We start from the raw sequence: 22,755 nt of genomic DNA, 5'->3' as shown, positions 1-22,755 counted from the left end.
GGATTGAACCCAGGGTATGTAACACTGACCTCTATTGCCAGTTTTTTAATTTTTTTTGAGACAGAGTATTGTTGAATTGCCCAGGGTAGGCTATAACTTGTGATCCTCCTGCTTTAGCCTGCTAGAGTGCTGGGATTACAGGCATGTGCCACCATGTCCTGCTAGGAGACTTGGCAAAGAATGGAAGTGGGTGATAAACTCCTAAATCAACTTTTTGACGTGCTGTTCATTATAGATAAAAAGTAAAATAGAGGGAGGGGAATTCATGTTCTTTTGGGAATGAGTGAGGATTTTTCTAGGAATTCAGGTTTGATGATTTCCCCGCCTTGTGGCATCTGTTATGACACTGGGGAGGTATCATTTAGCATATGTGTAGAATTATACTGTTATTAGAGGTTACTCTATGAACCATATTAGATACATCCAATTTTAGTTTACTTACCCTAAAGAGGAATTTCTGGCTTACAGACATCAGTTTCTGAGCATGATCAGCTGACTCTGTTGCTATAGTCCTATAGTGAGACAGAACATATTGTGGTGGAGAGGGCAAGGCCAGAAAACCTGCTCATCTGCTGCGAGTTGGGAAGCAGATGGAGCTAGGAAATCCTTTTGAGAGCTGAAAATTTCACATACCACTTTTCTTCCAGTGAAGTTTCTTCTTTCTTCCTAAAATTAAGTGGTATAAGCTTTGTACAGTAGAATGTAAATTACATGAGGTCAGGGACAAGGTAACTTCTAGAGCCTCTCAGAGTACTTTGATTGATTGATTGATTGATTTGGTGGAACCAGGGATCGAACTCACACCCTTGCACTTGCCAGGGAAGCGCTTATTCCATTGAGCCATCTCCCCAGCCCTAAAGGGAGCCTTTAGAGGTTTTTTTATTTGTTTGTTTTCAGACCAGGGATTGAACTCAGGCCCTTGCACTTGCCAGACAAGCACTTATTCTACTGAGCCATCTCCCTGCTTTGATTTATTGTATAGGGCCAACCAACATTATTTCTTATGGAAAGAGAGATAAATCCATTCTTTTTAGTGGTGCTGGGTATTGAATCCATGAGTATTGTACTCTTGAGCTACATCCAACACCATTTTACTTTTTGTTTTGAAACAGAATATCATTAAATTGCCTAGGTGAGACTCAAACTTGCAATCTTTCTGCCTTACCTCAATGCTGGGATTACGTGCATACACAACTGTACTTGGCTGTTAATTGTTTATTGATCTCTATGGCTACAAATTTGTAAATGCATAAAATAAACCTATTATAGTTTTTTCCTAAATATTTTAAGAATATACTCTGAGTCAGTTTTTCTTTTTTTAGAGAACAATTTAGAAACTAGTACTAAAATAACTAGGAGATTATGGATTCTAAAGGTATTTTGCTTTTAAATATGATATATGGTAAAAATATAGTGAATAATATAAAGTATTCCTTATGGTAAAAGACAAATATTGTAATTAATCTCTTTCAAAATACTCCCCTTAGCTTCAAACGTACTCATCCAATTGTTGATGACACTTTCTGAAATAGTCCTGGAAGTCTTATTTTGTTGTGTCTTTAGTTGCACTGTCATGACTGCCTCGGTGTCCTGAATCACTTCAAAACATTTAACTTGCGTGATCATTTTGATTTGGGCAAGAGCCAGAATTCTCACTGCACCAAATCCAGTGAATAAGGTGGATGAGGACACACTCTTAACAATTTTTACATGTTTATTTTTCCTCTGGATGATACTTGACACTAGCATTCATCACATTGAGCACTTATTGTGTACTTGGTAAAGACATGCATAAAAGGGGACTTCCAGAACTGCTTCAGAAGGTGGCAAGAATAATGAGATCCATGTGCTTAAAGCAAAGAGTATGTTGAGGGGGATTAGCAGCAATGTGTCTTTTTCTGTAATATTTTTTAAAAATTTAAAAATAACTCTTACCTTGTACATTATATACATATCTATACATTATTTCAGTGACTTACATATTAGTTGAATTTTCAGCATTGCTAAAATACTAAGAAGTGTTTCTCTCAAAGAAAAGTTCTTGAGTAGCTTAGCACATCACCATTCAAGAGAAAATGCTCTACATGTGATAATTACAAGCTGGTCATTAGGCAGCACAGCTCCTCAAATCCAAGGAGGTTGTGACCATTAGTTCTGGCATTTTGACTTGGATTCAAAGTCTCCCACAGTAAGAGTGAACCTTTTAGTGCTTTCGGTGATAACAAACAAGTAGTGGTGGCACACATGCCATAGATTCACAAGCAATGGTCTAGCAGATTAGTAAAGCACAGTTCCGCTTGTCTGGTTAGGTCATAGGGTATAACCTTGAGGAATATATCTAGTTTCTAGCACTTTCAGTGTTATTTTCTACCAGTTCTGCTCTTTGGCTGTTATGAATTGAGCAACTTTTTTCTACCATGCCTTTTTTTTTTTTTCAAAACTGGGGATTGAACTCCGGCCCTTGCGCTTGCCAGGGAAGCGCTTGTTCCACTAAGCCATCTCCCCGGCCCCCATACTATACCCTTCTGTCATGATATTTCTTCCTTGTAGCATCGTCGACAGACACCCATGGAAGTGTGGGCCAAATGAAGTACTTTTCATTTGTGTGTCAGGTGTTTGGTCACGGCTATGGGAAAGCTGACGAATAATGGAGTCATAATTTTAGTGTATTGTTTAGGTTTTGATTCATGAATATTATAAATAGCATTCAATTAAAAATGTGTACCTGTAACTTGTTTTTTATGTGTTTAGTATAGGGTCTTCAAGGTCTCACTATGAAGATCAGACTTGTGATCCTCCTGTTTGCAGTTTCCCATGTGCTGGGATTACACGAGTGCACCACCATGCCCTGTCTCAAGCCCCAACTGTGCCCTTGGGGTGGGGCCAGCAGGGCATGCTGCTGAGCTCTGGATAAGCAGGTGCTTTAGTCTGCTGAGCTATCTGGCCAGCCCTGACTTGGTTTTCTTATATGGTTATGCTCCTGGAATAGATGTACAGGGGTCATGGCTGTGTATAGTTTCATGACTTTTAAAATGTCTTCCCAAATTATTTTGCAAATGCCTCCTGGAACTCTATGATACTTCTAGCAAAGAACAGGTATAATAGTTTGAAATAGTAATTACAGGCATGTGGTGGTAAGGTTTTTTTTTTTTTTTTTTTTTTTGTGGAACCGGGGATTGAATTCAGGCCCTTGCACTTGCCAGGAAAGCTCTTACTCCACTGAGCCATTTCCCCGGCCCCTGTGGTGGTAAGTTTTAAAAATGCAGATTTTAAGCATAAAATTATGCTTAAGCATTTTCATTTTCTTTAATGGTGGACAAAAAAGCTGAACCTTGGTCTGCCAAATAGCTCAGCAGATTAAAGTGTCTGCAAGCAGGGACAGAGGCCAGGGGTTTGATCCCCAGGCCCACTGTGCTGGCCCCACCCCCAGAGCATGCTGAGCCCGCTATTGAGACTGGGTGTGGTATCTCATGCCTGTAATCCCAGCTCTTGGGAGGCTATAAAACAGGCAGATCACTAGGAATTTGATCTAGTAGTGAGACCCTGAACACCGTGTAGACCCTTCCCTAAAATACAAAAAAAAAGCTAAACCTTTCTCTAACTCAGTTTATATTTCCTATGTGATGAATTGTCCATTAAGTTTTCTCCCCTCCCCTCCCCTCCCCTCCCCTGACCTCCCCTTTAGAAAGGCTCTCACTGTGTACTTTAGGCTGGCCTTGAATTCACTATGTAGCTCAACCTGGCTGTCAGTTTGTAGCAGTCCTCCTGCCTCATTTCCCCCCACCAGTGCTGTGATTATGGGAATGCACCATCGTGCCCCGCTTCTCTTAATTTTCTTTTTTAAAAAATTTTATTTTATTGAGAATCAAATAGCAATGAGACCATTTCAAAATTGATTAATAGGACATTTTCAATAATACATTGTGCATTGTTATCTTCTTAGTGGTTTTCCATAGATACAAGATAGGATATCCTGTCCAGTTTTTTTATTTTTTATTTTTTCCCTGGAACCAGGGATTGAATTTAGGCCCTTGCCCTTGCCAGGAAAGCGCTTATTCTACTGAGCCATCTCCCCGGCCTTAATTTTCCTTAATTACTTGTCTTTGCCACCTGGGTCCTGGTGGTATTTTTATAAATTCTTTTATTATATGTTTGCAATACATAATACATTTTCTGTTGATATTTTTAATGTATTTTTCACATTTCTTATTTTATTGGTACGTTTTTAGATATAGAAAATAACATTTATCATAGACTTTGTACCTGTACATAGTATATATTACTGCTTTTTAAAAATCCCTTTCAACTTACCCCTTTCTCTCATCATTTAAAAGCTTTGCTTTCATTTTTCCTTCTATTCTTTGTATTTCTTAGCCCTTCTTTCCTTTTACACTCCACCTCCCTTGTTTCTCATCTTATTTGAACAATTCCCATTTCTCAATATGTATCTATTAAATACATTTTGATCTTTATTTGCACTTTCAGTTTCTTACACTACAGAAACAATGTGGTATTTAAATATGCGTGTCTGATTTATTTCATTTCAGTATGGTTTTAAGGTTTATGCATCTGGCTAGAAATGTAAACAGGTATAAAAGACATCTTATTCTCTGCTGCCTTGAACATGGCTCCTTGACTTCTTGCCCATTTTAACTCTGCTCTGTCGCATCTTGACACTGTGAGCCACTAGACAGAACATGCAGGTACTCTGAGTTCCAGTCTCCCCTGGCCCCTCCAGGATGTGTGTGGCCCAGTCACCCCCTCCTGGAGGATACCTGAACCTAGAAGAACTCCTCACCTGCTGCAGGATGTTGCATCCACTGCTCTCTTCCACTGGTGGGTTTCTCCACGGAGGCGTCTGGAGCCACCAGTGCTCACTGTGCTTCTCCAGGTTTAGGCCTCCCCTCCCATGCAGTGAGTCAGGGCTCAGGGAGAAAGTACTCTCCGTCTCCTTATTGACATCTCTCTGTTCACTGTCCCCTTATTGATGTCTCTCTGTTCAGTTCCTGCTTCAGATCCTTGCTGAATCCTCTGAAACCTCTCCCCACTTTCTCTTCCTTATTTTGCTATATTCCAGCATCTGTTCACCAAATCTCAGATTCTTTTTCTGCTCTTTATCACTTCAACATTTTCCCAAAAGTCCATAATAAATTTATCGTGGGCAGTTGGTATCTATATATATTGCATTTTTTTTCTCATTAAACTTTGTTTCAAAATTCTGTGACAGATTTTTGGTCAAGTTGATTTCATTGAAGATTATTGATTTTAAAAACTAATAACTTAGGGGCTGAGGAGATAGTTCAGTAGAATAAGGGCTTGCCTGGCAAGCGCAAGGGCCTGAGTTCAATCCCTGGTTCTGAAAAAAAAAAACCTAATAACTTAAAAAGTGCCACACACACACACACACACACACACACACACACACACACACAAAATGATCCACAAAATACTCTCTTTTCCTTCTGAAGGTTTTACGATGCATTGTTATCATTAACCAGTCTTTCACTATTCAATTTAAATGGCCAATTGGGCGAAACAGTTCTGAGACCGATCTCTGAAGCTAAGAAAGATTGGGCCTGGTTAGTACTTGGATGGGAGATTGCATTTGTTTTTTGAGACAGGGTCTTGCTATGCAGTTCAGGCTGGGCTTGAATTCATTATATAGTCCAGGCTGGCCTCAAATTTGTGGCTATTCTCCTACTTCAGCTTTGTGAGTGCTGGGATTACAGATGTGTGCCACCATGCTCAGTCAAGTACTGCATCTTGATCCTTTTTTTATTGTTCTTACCCCCACAATTTCCCTAATCTCTAAATCCCTTCCCATTTCTACAAAATCTATCTTCCTGTTTCCTGTCATTTATTTGCTTTTTAATTATAAATGGGTTTTTTCCACGTAAAAGAAACTATGTGGTAATAGCCTCTTATTTTAGGTGATGACCTTCTGTGTCTGATTTATGTCGTATTTTACTCTCAAGGTCCATCTATTTTCCAGAATGACTCAAATATATCTTTTTTTAATGGCTGGGTTAGTACTCTATTGTATGTATATACCACATTTTCTTATATCTTTGTCTTTTCATAGTCATAGTTCATTTCCAGGACTTACCCCATATTTAGCCATTACATTATGATATGGATATGTATCTATAACTACAATATGATGACTCTGACTCTTTTGGGAAGATACCCAAATGAGGTATGTGTGGGTCAAATGAAATCATTATTTTTAATTTTTTGAGGAATACCCATAAGAATTTCAACAGTGATTGTACTCATTTACATCCTTATGAAAACATAGAAATGTTCCTTTTTCTCCACAAGCATGCAACCATTTGTTATTCTCTTCTTTGCTAATAACCATTAGTGGTTGTAGTTCACATTCCTATTATTACTGTAGAAAGATTCCTTTTCCCCCTAAGATTTTGCCAGTATTTGTTGGTTTTATAATTCTTTTTTAAAAAATTACTTATTTGATGCAGGGTCTCACTACACAGCTTGCACTTATAGAGATCTTCCTATCTCAGCCTCACCAGAACTGGGATTGCAGGCATGTGCCACCACACCTGGTTTCAGTGGCCAGCATGGCATGCACTACCAGGGATTGAAACCAGGTCCTTGTGCTTGTCAGGCAGGCACTTAGATCACCGAACTATCTCTCTACCCTGGTTTTAGAATTTTTTTTTTTTTTGCAGCAGTTGTGGGGGAATTCTTGATGTCAGCCAATTTTTTAAAATATTTTTTGTGTTTCTATTTTTTAAAATTTATAGTGTTTTTGTCTTTCTTCACCTTGAGATACAATGTTGGGTTGTTTGAAATCACATGTTTTTTAAAATTTAAATTAGGGGGCAACGAGATACCTCAGCAGACTAAGTTACCTGCTTAGGCAAGCTTAGGGACGCTAAGTGCTGCACCAGCCATGCCCCCAGGGTGGGCTCACCTGGCCAGCGTCTGGGCACACACCTGTAATCCCAGTGCTGGGGAGGCTGAAAGCAGAAGGATCACCACAGGTCCGAGCTACATAGTGAGGCTCTGCAACAACCAAATACATAAAAATTAAAGTAAGTTATATTAAATTTTTTTAGTACTAGAGATCGAACTGAGTACTTGCACTTGCCAGGCAGGTGCTTATGCTGCTAAGCTAGCTCTCTGCCCCAAACTTGTTTTTGTTTCTTTCTTTTTTTTTTACATTTTTTTCCTTGTCTCTTATTTTCATTTATTACTTTTTTTTAAACAAACATTTACTTGAGAGACTGTACAGCAGTAATTGATATATGACAAGCAGTACGTGTATTGAGAAGACCAGAATGACAGACATTCCAAGCATGACCCTACACATTGCTTCCTTCAGTGTAGCTGCTTAATTCACAGGTATTAGCATATATAGTTTTGTCAGAGTGAGAATCCTACCAATTAACTGCTAGTTTCAAAAACCTGCTGAAGATTCAAAGAGGGCAAGGAGAAAAGCTAGGAAACATGTCGAGCAAGATCATACATTTATATGCACAAGATCGTTAAGGCAATGATCCCAAACTGCTTAAATGTGTGCATTCACAAGTATAAACCTCGCCCTTAATGCTTTCATTGTGATTTACAGGTTTTATTATGTTGTGTACTCACTGTCATGCTTTTGAGAACTTGATTTTTTTCCCCGATTCAATGGTTGTCATTTTAATTACCTTTTGATATTCTCTTTTTGTTGAACTTCTGGAATTTTAATTATGAGTTATTATGGAGTAGTTTTTTTCATGGTTGAGGTTTATTTGGGTTTCTGTATGGATTTTGTTCTTGAATATTCTTCCCCTAGATATATAAAATTTTCAACTATGATTATTTATTTCCAATTATTTATTTACATTACTGTTGTCCTCATGTGAATCAAGATCTTAATTTTGCACTTTTCTGTCATATCTTATTCCATCTCAGTATCACAGATTCTTTGGCTTATATGATCCAAATCATCACTGGTAGCCAAGTCATCTGATGAGTTGAGTCATTTTCAACCTTATCCCAAAGTTGTAAAAGAAGATATTAATGTGAACATTTTACTGAATTGATCTAATTCGACATGAAAATTAAAGAAAACTTTTAATGAAACAAATTAGAGATGTATAAGAATGTAACACTGTACATAGCATAGGTAAAACTCACTTGCTGATTCACTTTCACATATATGAATACCTCTTCACTTTCATCTACAAAGTGAATGGACACAAAGATTCCTTCTGTAACCTCCCAGCGTAGATACTGAGAAGCACACCTGGCTACCGTTACACTTAAGTAAATATTTCATTTAAAAATATTACTGATGTCTGCCAAGGTTTTAATATTTCTTTTCTCATTTGCATCCTTTTTAACCCTACTTCCCCTCCTATTCATAAAGGCTCTGTTTGCCATTTTTCCCTTCAGTTCTCCATTTAAAATCACTTTTACCTTGCTCCCCTACTCCTTTCCTTGAACAAGTTTTTCTTTCTAATATCTATCCTTCATCTTGCTTCTTTGTATTTTGGGTTTTCTCACACAAGAGAAACAAGGTGATATTTAAACCCATGTGTGTGACTTATTTCACTTAAGATTATGGTCTTGAGATGCATTGATTTACCTAAAAATGTCTCATTTACCTTTCTATATGGCAGAGTAGTACTCCAGTGTATAATAAATATCACATTTTCTTTATTCACTCATCTGTTGATGATATGCATACAGCCTGTTTTCAGTGTTTAGCTGTATAAGCTAGGCATGGTGGGGGACACCTGTAAACCCAGCACGGGGGGGGGGGGGAGGGGACTGAGGCAGAAGGATCGGTACAAGTTTCAAGACCAGCCTGAGCTATAAAGTGATATTAAGGCCAGCCTGAACTGCATAGCGAGATCCTGTTTGAAAAAGACAATAACAAAAAGATTTAGCTTTATAAATTGTGCTGCTATAAACATGTGTGCATGCATTACTGTGGTATGATGACTTTTACTCTTTTCAGGAAGAAACTTACACGGGGAATAGGTTGATCAAGTGAGTATCTAGCTTTAGGGTACTGTTTTAAGGAGTCCTCATAGTGATTTCCATAGTGGTTGTAGCAATTAACACTCCTATCAACAATGTTCCTTTTTCTCTAATAAAAGTGTTCCTTTTTGTCTATAGCATTTGTTGGTTGATGTATTGATGATTGCCATTCTTTCTGTAATGTAATAAAATCTTCATGTTTTCCTTTGCATTTCTTTTCCTTCACATATTTAGTTCCTGTTTGTACTTCTTCATCTGAGAAATGTCTATTCTTTTCAAATGCCGAGTTTTGGATTGCATTGTTAAATTTGCAATGTCTTTTTCTAGTTTTTATATATTCTGGATATTAGTTCTTTTTCTCAGGAATAGATGAAAAATATTTTACTACCATTTTATGGACTGTCTCTTCATTTTGTTAGTTTCCTTTGGTGATCAGGACTTTTTTTTTGCAAAACCAGGTATTGAACTCAGGCCCTTGTGCTCGCTTGCCAGGCAAGCACTTATTCTACTGAGCCCACTTCCCAGCCCCTGATGAGAAGTTTTTAACTTTGATGTGATACCGTGTGATTCTTTGTAATATCTTCTGTGGAACTGGGGTTTTCTTCATCAATTTGGGGCCTGCTCTATATCCTCCAATCTTACTGTTTTATCATATAGCAGATTAAGTTTTTCTGTTTAAATATTTAGATCTTTGATCAATTTTAATTTTAGATTAGTGCATGGTGAGGGATGTGGGTCTGGGTACAATTTGTGACTTCAGAAGCCAGTTTTCCTAGCTCTATTTGGTTTTTTTTTGTTGTTTTTATATTAATATTTATTTATTTATTTATTTACGGAACCAGGGATTGAACTCAGGCACTTGAATTGCCAGGGAAGCGCTTATTCTACTGAGCCATCGCCCCGGCCCCCTTTATATTAATTTTATTGAGAAAGAAGTAGCAGTGAGACAGTTTCAAAACAGTTTAGTGGGACAGTTCAATAATTAATACATTGCATAGTATTGTTTTTGCAGTAGTTATTTGAGTACAAGATGCAGACATGACATCTTGTCTAAGCACTATCAGTTCAAAACTTCTCATCAAACTAAGAGAAAGTCCCTATATATCTATGCTAACTATTTTGCATTTTTTTCTACTACAAAATAGTCCTTCATTTGTAACCCCCTGAAGTCTTAATCCAGTCATTGCCTTGCCACTTCCCCACCCGCATTAACTCCCCACCTGCATTAACTCAGCCTCTCTCAGACTCCTGCTGTGCCTGTTGTTCTGGCAGCGGTTCTCGCTTTTGTTCCAGTGAAAATGTTTGCTGTTTTTCACCTTTGTCAAAGGTAGTGGAATGTTCTTGGGATAGTTTCTTTTTCTTTGTGATACCTGGGACTGAACTCAGACCCTTGCGCTTGCCAGGGAAGCACTTATTCTACTGAGCTATCTCCCCAACCCCTCTTGGGATAGTTTCTGCATGTACTGTTGTGTTCTAATAATTCTCAAGGTTCCCCTTCCCAATATCATGCTATTTTTAATCATTGTAGCTTTTTAGTATAGCTTCAAGTCAGGGATTGTGATTCCCTCTGCCTTACCTTGTTTGTCTAGAATTGCTTTTGCCACTTATCAATCTGTGGAGAATGCTATGATACTCAGATTCAGATTGCATTAAATCTGTGTAACTATTTTGGCTATATGGGCATGTTGAATATATGTGTTCTACCTATGGAAGAATAGGGAATCTTTCCATTTTCTGATACCTTGTTCCATGGCCTTTTTCAGAGTACCTAGTTTTCAACATAAGTCCTTCACTTCTTTGGTTTGATTTCTCAACATTTCGTTTATCTTGATTGTATTGTGAAAAAGTATTGTTTCCTTAATTTCTCTCACTGTCTTTCTTATTGTGCATAGAAACACTTGACTTTTGAGTGTTTTTCTGTCCTGTTTTGCTACCAAATTTCGTAATTCATTATAATCTCAGTGGAGATTTATAGAATATATGTCATCAGCAGTTAATGCAAATTTAACTTCTATATTTCCTGTCTATACTCCTTTTAATTTTTTTCTTGTTTAATTGATCTGACTAATGTATTGAGCTATATTGAACAGGAGTGATGACAGTGAACATCCTTGTATTATTCCTGATTTTATAGGGAAAGCTTTCTGCTTTTCTCCCATTAGTATGATGTTGACCATTTTTTTAATGAATGGCTTTTATCAGACTTACGTGAAGATCTTCTATACCTATTTTATTCAGAGTTTTTATGATGAATGGATATTGGATTTTGTCAAATGCTTTTTCTGCATCTGTTGAGATGATCATGCTTCTATTAAAGTTATTTGTTACTTTATTACTATTCATATGTTGAGCCATCTCTGAATCCCTGGAATGAGTCATTCCTGGTCAAAGTGTATAATCTTCTGATGACCTGCTGCCTTCTGTTTTCCTGTATCTTGAGGATATTTGCACATGTGTTCATTAAGGAGATTTAACTGTCGTTGTATATAATCTTGATCGTTTGCTCCATTCTGCTTCACAGTATCTTATTGAGCATATTTGCATCTGTGTTCATTAAGGAGATTGGCTAACTAGGGAAATTCTGTTCTCTTTGTTAGTTGGGGTCTTTGTAGGTTTTGGTATCAGGGTAATGCTTTCAGGAATGAATTAGGAATATTCTGTTTCAGTTTCATTTAAGAGTTTGGAGAAGTGGTAGTGTTAGGGTTAGGTCTTCTCTAAATGTCTTGTAGAATTAAGCAGTGACTCCAACAGTGTCTATTCTTTGTAGGTTTTTAATTACATCTTCAATTCTATTGATGTTGGTTTAAGCTAGGATTTGTATATCATTTTTTCTTTTTTCTTTTTTGTGTAACCAGGGATTGAACTCAGGTCTTTGTGCTTACCAGGCAAGTGCTTATTCTACTGAGCTATCTCCCTGGACCCTGTATATCTTTTTCTATAATTTTATTTATTTTTCTTATGTAGGTAGTGTACAGGGTCTACAGGGTCTCACTACACAGTTCGGACTCATAGTGATCCTCCTGTTTTCAGCCTCCCGAGAACTGGGATTAAAGGTGGGCACCACCATGCCCAGCCTCAAGTATGGTCTCATGGGCCCCAGGAGTGGGGCTGGCATGGCATACTGGGGATCAAACCCCCAGCTCCTGCATCTGCCTGAGCAGGCACTTTAATCCGCTGAGCTATATGGCAGGCCCTAGGATTTGTATATCTTGATTGAGGTTTTGTAATTCACATATATATAGGAATCTGTTTATTACCTATGCATTTTCCATGACAGTAGAATACAAGTTTTCAAAGTAGAAATAGGTGATCTTGTGGATCTCTCTAGGGTCCATTTTGATTTTACGCATTTCGTTCATGATTGTGCAAACTTGGGTCTATTTAAAAATCTTTTTGAGGGCTGGCCAAATAGCTCAGTGGATTAAAGTGCCTGTAAGCAGGTGCAGGGGCTGGGAGTTTGATCCCCAATCCTGCCATGCTCCCCCACCCCCGCCAAGATGGCAATTGAGACTGGGCGTGGTGGTATGCGCCTGTAATCCCAGCTCTTGGGAGGCTGTAAATAGGTGGATCATTATTAGTCCGATCTAGTAGTGAGACACTGAACACCCTGTAGACCCTTCCCTTAAAAAAATCTTTGTGATAAGATTGGCTAAGGATTTGATTTTATTTAATCTTTCAAAGAACCAGCTCAGTTCATTGGTTCTTTGTATTGTTGTTTGAGTCTCCAGGGCATTAATTTCTGTTCTGATCTTTATAATTTTTTTCCCTGATAGGAGCTTTTGGCTTAGCCTGCTCTTTTTGTAGAAGATTGAGGGTTCACCATTTAGTTTATTTGAACTTGCTCTATCTTCGTGACATGGGAATTGACTCAAATAAATTTGCCTCTTAGGATTTGCTTTCATAGTGTCCCATAAGTTCCGGTATGGTGTATTGTCATTATTTAATTGTAGAAACTGGCTAATTTCCTCTTTAGTTGTATCCATTTGGGGGTGGGTGGTATTTAATTTCCATGTTTTTATAAAGTTCTGTTGGTTTCTTTTGTCACTGATTTCCAGGTTCATTGTACTATGGTCAGATAATATGCACAGGATGATTTCAATTCTTTTCCATTTACTTAATGTTTTATAAAGCATTATGTAGTCTATGTTGAAGAAGTTCCTTGGGCAACGGAGAAGAATATATACTCTGTTTTTGGGTTAGAATACTCTATGGAACTCTACTAATTTTATTTGTTCACAGGTTTGGTTCAGTGATGATATTTCTGTGCTTTTTTTTCCTCTAATATATTTGTGAAAGTGGCCTATTGAGTTTCCCCATTACAATTGTATTAGTGCTTCTTAGATATTTCATATCCATTTATATTCGTTTTGTATAGTTGGGTGCACGAATATCTGGTACATACATATTTAACGTTGCTGTCTATTCCTATGAGGTAGTATATGGTTTGTTTTGGAGAACATTCTGTGTGCAGCTGAAAAGAATGTGTAGTCTAATGCGTGGTGGAATACTCTGTAGCCATCTACTATGTCCGTTTGCTCAAAAGTATGATTCAGTTATAATACTTCATCATTGATTTTTTTTTTGTCTAACTGATAAGTCTTTTTGTGACAGTGGGGTATCCAGAACCTCCAATAAAATTGTATTAGTGTTCACAGTTGAGTGCACTGATGTTTGTTGAACATATATTTATGATATCTCTTCCTTCTGGATTGTTCTCTTTACAAGGATGTAGTGACTTTGTCTCTCTTAATCAGTCTTGGCTTGAAGTTCACTTTGTCTGCAAATAGAATCGATATGCCTGCTTTTTTCTGGGTCCCTGTGACATGGAGTGTTTCTTTCTGTTTAACTTTCAGTCCATGAATTTCCTTTTTGAGTTACGTGTGTTTTCTTGTTTGCAGCATATTGTTGGATCTTGCTTCTTGATCCATTTTGAGCATTCAAGGCTTTTATAATTTCCTCAAGCTCCTCTATTATTTTGTCTATATATGCTCTAGAGTCACCGAGGATGATTTTCATTGTCAAAACCATCTCTGCAGTTATCTCAAAAATTATATCTGGTTTAATTTTTTTCTAGAGCTTCCTTCAATTTTTTCCCCACTTTAAAGAGAACCCAGCCTGGTTTGGTGGCACATACCTGTAATCCTAGCTCTCAGGAGGCTGAGGAATGGGGATCAATGTGAGTTCAACACCAGCCTGGGCTACAAAGTGAGCTCCAAGCCAGCCTGACATGCATAGTGAGACCCTGTTTCAAAAAAAAAAAAAACAAACAAATACAAAACCTCCCCAAAACAAAGAGAGCCCACATCGTGGCTTTTGGACTGTCCCACCTCATTGCTCCCTGACCTTGTCTTTGTTGAACTGGATGTGTGGAGCTGCATCTTTCCTAAGTGTCTTCTCATTTTCTTTTCTTTTTTTAGTTTAAGTCTATTTTTTTAAGGTTAAAAAATTTTTATTATATTAATTTTATTGAAAAAGCATTGAGACAGTTTCAAAACAGGTTAGTAAGGACAGTTACAATAATTAATACATTGCATATTGTTGTCTTCGTAGTAGTTATTTATACTACAAGCTGCAGACATGATATCTTGTCTAAACATTATTAGTGCATATCTTTTTCTCACTAAGAGAAAGTGGCTGTATATCTATGCTATTTTGTATATACATATATATATATTTTTTTTTTTCACTACAAAATGGCCCTTCATTTATATCCCCGTTTTTTGTTTACTTTTGTCAGATATGGGTATTCCATTGCTATTCAAATATTGTAGGTATTTAATTCTTGAGGTGACACTTTTAAATTGCATGTGGTGGAGTGCTTTATTGGTAGTTTTGAGAGAACTCTTAGGAAATGACTAATTCTTTGAGGTATCTTCCAGGTAAAGCAGGTTTTTGGGTTTTGAGTCTTTTGTATGATACTACCTCAATTTCTTGGGGATGGTAAGCATGTGTATATTTGGCCCAGCCTTTGATTCTTTTTACTGTTAATGACTTTTTATTTTTTTATTTTTTGCGGAACCGGGGATTGAACTCAGGCCTTGCACTTGCCAGGGAAGCGCTTATTCCACTGAGCCATCTCCCCAGCCCTTTCTTTGGTTCTTTTTAGTATGCCATAGTATTTTCTGTTTCCTGTAGTCAGTCTCAGTTTTGGAATAACAGGAAGAACAATTGTTTAGAACAATTATGTCATGTGACTGTGGTGATACTATCAGCAATGACAGTAGAGTCAAACACAGCCTAGAGTATGACAAACTGAGGTAACCATTACTTTGACACCTTTAACTGTATGCACTAGATTTGTGGTTCTACAACACAGTCTAAAACAATCCAGAAAATTCTATGCTTTATACAAGCCCCTAATATGTCTGTTTTACCCTCAAGTGTTAAAACTTAAAATGGGTTAGGGAGAAGGTAGAGAAGTGAAAGAAGAGAAAATTATTATAAGTAAGGGTAGAGGACAAAGGGAGATCATGCTACCTGGTAAATTGGCTTACTATACTGGAGGGAAAGATGCAAGGAAGAGGTAAAAGGAAGAATAGAACTACAAAGGGGCTAGAAACCACATTTATACTCATATAAAACAAGATCAAACAAGAAAGAGAGGCTGGAGCCACCACTGCCAGAGACATGTTCAAGGTACTCCAGAAATCTGTGGGCCCAGCCAGCCTGAGCTTGCTCACCTTCAGAGTCTACGCTGCATCCAAAAAAGGACTTGCCTCACGAAAACTCCATGAAGTTTGATGAGCTGTCACTCTACTCCTTGCCTGAGGATCAGTTTAAATACATGGAAGAGCCAGGGACCCAGCTTGAAGAAGGCATCTCACAGCTCCGACATCACTGTGAGCCATATATAAATTGCTGCCAGGAAACATACTCCCAAACTAAACCCAAGATGCAAAGTGGGGATTAGACAGCTATGAATATCTCCAAAATGCTCCCCCAGGTTTTTTTTCCTAAGACTTAGTGTTACTGGTTTCAATGGCTTTGTTGGATTCCTTTTCACTAGAGGTTCAAAAATAAAGAAGCTGGTGTAGCCGCCTGGTTTCATGGGATTAGCAGCCTCCATCTATTACCCACAACAAGCTACCTCATTCATCCAGGCCAGTGGGGAGAAGTTGTATGACTAGGGTTTACGAGGATACATAGTCATGGAAGATTTGTGGAAGGACAACTTCCAGAAGCCAGGAAATGGGAAGAGTTCACCTGGAAATAAGTAGAAAACTCCATGCTCTTCCCATTTTAATCAGTTGTAGGAAACATTGGAAGCCCCAGACAGTAAGTCAGTATTTCTACAGAAAAGTGGCAGAGAAGGCAATACTGAATGTATAAAACTGGCTTTTTTTCCTCAGGAAAAATTATAGTAGGTCTTTTTGTTATCTTGTGTGATGCCATACTGCAAGTGGTCTAATCTGAAATCCTTTCACCCAGAGATGATGTACAAGCCTTAGAACATCTTGTTCTTATGTCGCTATTTATGTACATAACTAAAATCCAAAAGGAAAAGCAAACAATGAAGGAGAAAAAGAAAACAAGGGAAAAAATACAGAAAATAAAAACCAAACACAAGAACAACAAGAAAATGAAAAAAAAATTACTTCCAAGTATTTCTCTTTTGTCACTGGTAGACACCATGTCAGGCAGATCTGTGTTCTTTTGTCCCAGTAAGTCAGCAATAGCTTTTTGGTGGGTAGTGGATAATCTCAGTGAGCCTGAACTTTCTGTGCGAGACCAGACTCATTTGGCCTGCAGCTGTCACTACCACTTCCATGGGCCTGAGCCGATGTGGGAGCCACTAGATGGAGTCATCAGCCTCTCTTGAATTCTGAGCTGAGCGGGCCCTTTTCTAAGATAGATCCTGGCCACTTTGCTCTCTTTTATGCAATATGACTGAACTCCTAGCATTCATTGCCAGGTAGTGCATTCCTTCATGTCTGCTGTTCCCCTCCACTTCTGTGCTTCTTCAGGGAGGCCTTTTGGGTTACCAGCAGTCACCTTGTGTTGGCTGGTTTGAACTCTTCTGTGCAATCATTTCTGTCTCAGAGAAAAGGTGCCACTGACTGTGGGCTTCAGTTTGTGCTTCAGAGTCTTCCTGTGTCCAGGGAGCCCGCTTTCCTCCCTCCTTGTTTTTCATTGCTATATTTTATTGCCTGGATAGTGACTCTCAGAGAGGCTCTTTCTCTGCTACTTACTACTCTGCTATATTTGTGCTTAATCAGAATCAGTGACAATATATTTCTTTTGTTATTAATCATATTTTCTCATGTTTTAAATTTTATTCTATTTTTTGTATTTAATATGGGGTCTACAGGGTCTGCAAAGTTTCACCAAACAGATCAGACTCGTAGTGATCCCCCTGTTTTCAGCCTCCCAAGCACTGGGATTACAGGCATGCGCCACCATGCCCAGTCTCAATCCCAGTCTCAGTGTGCCCTGGGAGTGGGGCTGGCATGGCAGGCCAGGGATCGAACCCCTGGCTCCTGCGTCTGCCTAAGCAGGTGCTTTAATCCACTGAGCTATTTGGCCGGTCCTTCATGTTTTTAATCATAGTAGCTTTATAGCAAAACTTGAAGCCCAGGATTGAAATGCCTCCAACCTTGTTGTCACTGTTCAGAATTTTTTTTTTAATTTTAGGTCTCTTACTGTTCTGTATGAAATTTTGGATTAGTTCCTCTAGACCTATAAAGTACACTATTATTATTTTGATTGGTACTGTAATAAATCTGTATAAGAGTTTTTATTTTATTTTTTTAGTTATTTAGTGTCTATAGGGTCTCACTTCACAGATCAGACCTGTAGTGATCTTCCTTTTCATTCATTCTTCAGTTGATGGCACCTGGGTTGTTTCCAGAATTTAGCTATAACAAATTGTACTGCTGTAATAATCATGGGTTCACAGATATTGCTGTGGTGAGGTTTTCAGTTCTTCTGAAAAAATACCAAGGAGAGGAACAGCTGGCTTGAGTAAAATCTCCAATCCTAGCTTTTGAAGGAATCTCCACGCTATTTTCCATAGTTGTTGTACCAGTCTCCACTCCCACCAACAATGCAGAAAGCTTCTTTTTTCCCCACAGCCCCTCTAGCATTTGTTATTGGCTGACTTCTTGATGTTAGCCCTTCTTCCTGGGGTTTGTTGGAACCTCAGTGTTGTTTTAATTTAATTTAATTTCTTGTTTTTCAGGAATTTTACATCAGTGTTCACTAAAGAGATCTTTGTTTTGATGGGTGATTTTCTGGTTTCATAATCACAGTAATAATTGTTGCTAGTAATCACATTGTGAGTACTGTTTTCTTTTCCATTTCATTAAAGAGTTTGATGACTATTGTCATTAGATCTTAAAATCCTTATAAAATTCAATGTTGAATCTGTCAGCCCTGGGGCTTTTCTTAGTTGGTAGTTTTTCATTACCTTTTAAATATCAGAAGGGGCTGGTGAGATAGCTCAGTAGACTAAGCACCTGCTTAGGCAAGCACAAGGAAGAGGGTTTGATCCCAGGTCCCACATGCCCCTCCGGCCCCACCTCAGGGGCGCACTGAGCTGGCATCCGAGTCTGGGCATGGTGGCGCACATCTGTGATCCCAGCATTGGGGAGGCTGAAAACAAGAGGATCACTATGAGTCCTAGCTGTGTAGTGAGACCCTGTACCACATATATAAATGAAAATATATGTATTTCAGTGACTGATACTGAATTATTTAAGATTTTTGTATCTTGGTTCCACTTTTCTCAGCTTTGTTACACATTTGATCATTCTGATCCTTCCCTTTTTTTGGGGGGGACAGCGTCTGACTATGCAGTTTGGGCTGGGCTTGTGCTCACTTTTGTATCCTCCAGGCTGGTCTCAAACTTCAGAGATCTCCTGGCTCAACCTCCCAAGTACTGGGATTAGGTGTGTGCCACCATGCCTGGTTCCGAGGCCAAGATGATGCACTTGGGCATCTGGGGCTGAGACCACATAGCATGTGTGGTTAGGGATTGAACTTGGGTCCTTGTGTTTGCCACATAGCTGCTTATGCATCTGAGGTATCTCTCTGACCCCAATCCTTCCTTATATGTACCAAGGAATCTATTTTCATTTTCTTAGAGTACAGATTCTCAAGGTATTCACCAATGGTCCTTTGGATTTGGTAGAATCTATTGTATGCTTTTGACTTTAATTTCTATTTGCTTGGATTTGGGTCTTTTCTTTCCTTTTTTGGTATTTTTTTAAAGGGCCAACTTTTTGATTCATTGATTTTTATTTTGTACTTTAAAAAAGATTCATTTATTTCTGTTCTGATGTTCATAATTTTTATCTTTGTACTACCATTAAATTTATATTTTTTATTTTTCTAGAACTTTGAGGTACATTATTAGGTTATTTTATTAGTTTAATGCTTTTTTAATGTGAGTTCACTACTAAAAATTGTCATCTTTGGACTGCTTTCATTGTTTTCCATATCTTCTAGTACATTGTGGTAACATTATCATTTGATTTTTTTTTGGACTCACCTAATTTTCTCCCTTGTTTCTTCGATGATTCATGAATTCTTCATGAAGGTGTTTAATTTCTCTGGTCACAGGCTCTGGTGTATTTTGCATTGATTTGTAGATTCATTACACTATGATCTGATAATATATGCATGGAATAATTTTGATTGTTTTGCATTTACTTAAGCATGATTTATGGTCTAGAATGTGGTCTATTATAGAGAAAGTTCTGTATGCTACTAAGAATAATATGTACTGTATGGTGATATGAAACACTGTGCAGATATGTGTTAATTTGTTCCAGTTTTGGTTCAAGTGTGATATTTTTTGGTTTAGTTTTGACCTGCTCCGTTTCTGAACTGGGCTGGTATACCCCTCCTTAAGCAACCTGGTGGTCCCCCGCTCCCTGGGGAGTTACCATGTTGATGATAGCACTGCAGCCCACAACTCCTTGACTCAAGTGATCCTCCCACCTCAGCCTCCTGACTGGCCAGGACTACAAGCGTGTGCCACCAAGCCCAGCAATTTTTTGGTTTAGTTGATCCTTTCGTAACAGTTGGGTATTGAGGTACTTTATTATAATTGTGATTTTTAAAAAATCTCATTGTGTGTCAGTTGTTTGTTTTATGAAATCAGGTGCATTATTATTTGGTGCATATTTGTTTCCTTAACCCATTGGTGGTGAACCTATGGCATGTATGCCACAGTGGGTTGTTGCATTGAAAGCTTGTCTCTTCCGATTAGTTTTGGCTTGAATTCTTTGTCTGCATCTAGGAGAGCTACTGCACCTCTTCCTTGTTCCTGTTGCGGGGAATAGTGGGTTTTCCCCCTCTTTTTAAAATTAAGTTTATTAGTACATTTTAGATATGCATTGTGATCACATTCATTATGAATTAAGGAATTTGTACTTGTATGTGGTATAGATTGATGGAAGTGGTTTTAAATACTTCATTTTTAATCTGTATTTCTTTTAAATTAAATGTTTCATATATCAAAATCATTGCTTTTTTTTTTCTTGATCCATTCTGCTAATCTGTTTATCTTAGGGAACAGAGATCATTCTCTTTGAGAGTTCTGAGTGTTGACTTACTCCTGACATTGCCTTGTTTTTTGGTTGCTGGTGTCCTTTTTTTTTTCTTCTGCTTAACTGCTTATCTTGACATTTGTTTTTATTATTTGACCTATTGCCATTGTTTGCTTCATTGCCTCTTTCCAGGATGTCCCTGGGAAATTTTTTATAATCCTGGGTTGGTGGTCATAATTTTTTTTTAATTCATGTGCTCCTTTTAATGGAAATACCTCATTTCTGCATCAGTTTTGATGGAAACTTTTGATTATCAGATCACATTCCCTATAATGAATGTGATCACAATGCAAACCTAACATGTACTAATAAACTTAATTTTAAAAAGAGGAAAGAGAACACTATTCCCTGCAACAAGAACAAGGAAGAGGTGCAGTAGCTCTCCTAGATGCAGACAAAGAAAACCGATCAAGCCAAAACCGATCAGAAGATATGTAAGTGTGTGTTGCAAATTGTAATCTATTAGGGCTTCAAACATTTCCCTGCAACCCCACTTTTAAGGTTTATGTTGTCTACTATAACTCTACCATGTTAAACATTGTAATTCATTGCTTTTCTCTTAATAGCATCTAAGATTTTGACCCTAGTTTTTGCACTAATGGTTATGAATGTGGAAAGTTTGCCTTTTGTTTGTGGCTATTTTGGGTTGTATATGGCTCAATTATCAGTATGTTTCTTTGATTCCCTAAATTTAAGAAGTTGTATGTTAAATTTCTCTAAATAGATTTTCTGTGGTATTGAAACTTCATTCATTTAAGTTACCTCTAGTTTACTCTTTTCATCATCTAGCAGTTATTGGATTCATTTTGTATGTTCTGTTGTTTCTTTTAAAGTGTCCTTGAGTTGTTGATACCTGTCTAAAATTCTGTCTTCACACTGGTCGCTTTTACTGCCCATAGTTTCAATATAATGTGTTATTTGCTGGATATTTTCTTTTTTTATGTATTTTATACACTCGTGGCTGGTTCAGGGTGCCTGGGGGCAGGGCTGGCATGGCATGTGGGATGGGGCATTGAACCCTGGCCCCTATGCTTGCCAAAGCAGGTGCTTAGTCCACTGAGCTATCTTGCTGGCCCTGCTTTCTGGATTTGTTTATTTTATTATTATTTTTAAAGATACTGGCTTTTTTTTGTGGCGGGCTCAGCCTGCCCTGGGGGTCGGGCTGGCATGGCATGTGGTGCTGAGAATCAAACTACGCTTGCCAACGCAGGCCCTATTTGCTGGATTTTTTATTTTAGGTATGTAGTATAGGGTCTACAGGGTTTCGCTACATAGATCGGATTCATAGTGGTCCTCCTGTTTTCAGCCTCCCAAGCTCTGGGATTACAGGTGCGCACCACCACGCCCAATCTCAATTGCTGTTTTAGCGCACCCTGCGGGCAGGGCCGGCAAGGTAGGCCAAACCAAGGATCTAACCCTGGCCACTGTGGTCTGCCTAACCAGGAGGGTTAGTCCACTGAGCTGTCTGGCCTGCCCTTATTTCCTGGATTTTGATTGGTTCTTTTCTGTAGTCTGGTAAATTTCTTTTCTGGAGTCTGTTTCTTTGGTAAACTTGTCACAATGTTTTCTGTCATTTTGTGTAGTTGTGCTAAGATTGTATTAGTTCTTTGGTAGCTCTTTGATCATTTGTTATAGCACAGAACACTCTTTGATCTTTTGTGTAATCTCTTTTGTCTATGCTATTCCCTCGCTCACTTTCCCCATAATTTGCTTGGGAAAGTTGGGAGGTTTCTGTTCACTTCTTTGGTTGGATTTTTTTGTTTTCTTTTCTTTTTTTTAGACAGTCTCACTGTATGGTTCAGGCTGGCCTTGAAATCGCTGTGTATCCCAGGTTGGCCTCTAACTTAAGGCAGTTCTGCCTGTAAATCTTAAGTGCTAAGACTATAGATGTGCCCCACCCAGCCTGGTGGAGGTTGGGCCTTTTGAGAAGCTTTTGTTGCTTCACCTTATCATGTATTTATTTTTTATTTTGTTTTATTTTCATGAAAGTTTTTGAGTGTTTAAAGTGGAAAGCTGCCCAGTCCTAGCCCAGGTCCGGTGAGTGTGTGGAGAGCTTCCTGCTACCCTGCGCCGGTGGGACCAGTCCCAGCCCAGGCGCAGCGTGGGCCGGACCCTCTCCCGCCCCACCAGGCTGCCCCCCACCCCTCCCGCCGAGTAGGAATTTCTGCCGACTTCGGGGAACCCACAGACCCAGTCCTAGCCCAGG

The 22,755-nt window shown here is 38.4% G+C and overlaps 1 protein-coding gene and 1 pseudogene across 1 annotated transcript in view; both read left to right on the top strand.

The window, feature by feature from the left end:
• Brwd3 (bromodomain and WD repeat domain containing 3) overlaps nucleotides 1-22,755 on the top strand; it is a 157,435-nt gene that overhangs the window by 41,675 nt on the left and 93,005 nt on the right. The gene's annotated exons all lie outside the window — the stretch shown is intronic.
• Nucleotides 15,625-16,333, top strand: LOC101583160 (annotated as a pseudogene).

The sequence above is a fragment of the Octodon degus genome, unplaced genomic scaffold (assembly GCF_000260255.1).
Source record: "Octodon degus isolate 3935 unplaced genomic scaffold, OctDeg1.0 scaffold00103, whole genome shotgun sequence".
In the NCBI taxonomy this organism is placed as follows: Eukaryota; Metazoa; Chordata; class Mammalia; order Rodentia; family Octodontidae; genus Octodon; species Octodon degus.
The sequence above is the reverse complement of the archived record's forward strand: the minus strand, read 5'-3'. Positions and strand labels throughout refer to the sequence as shown.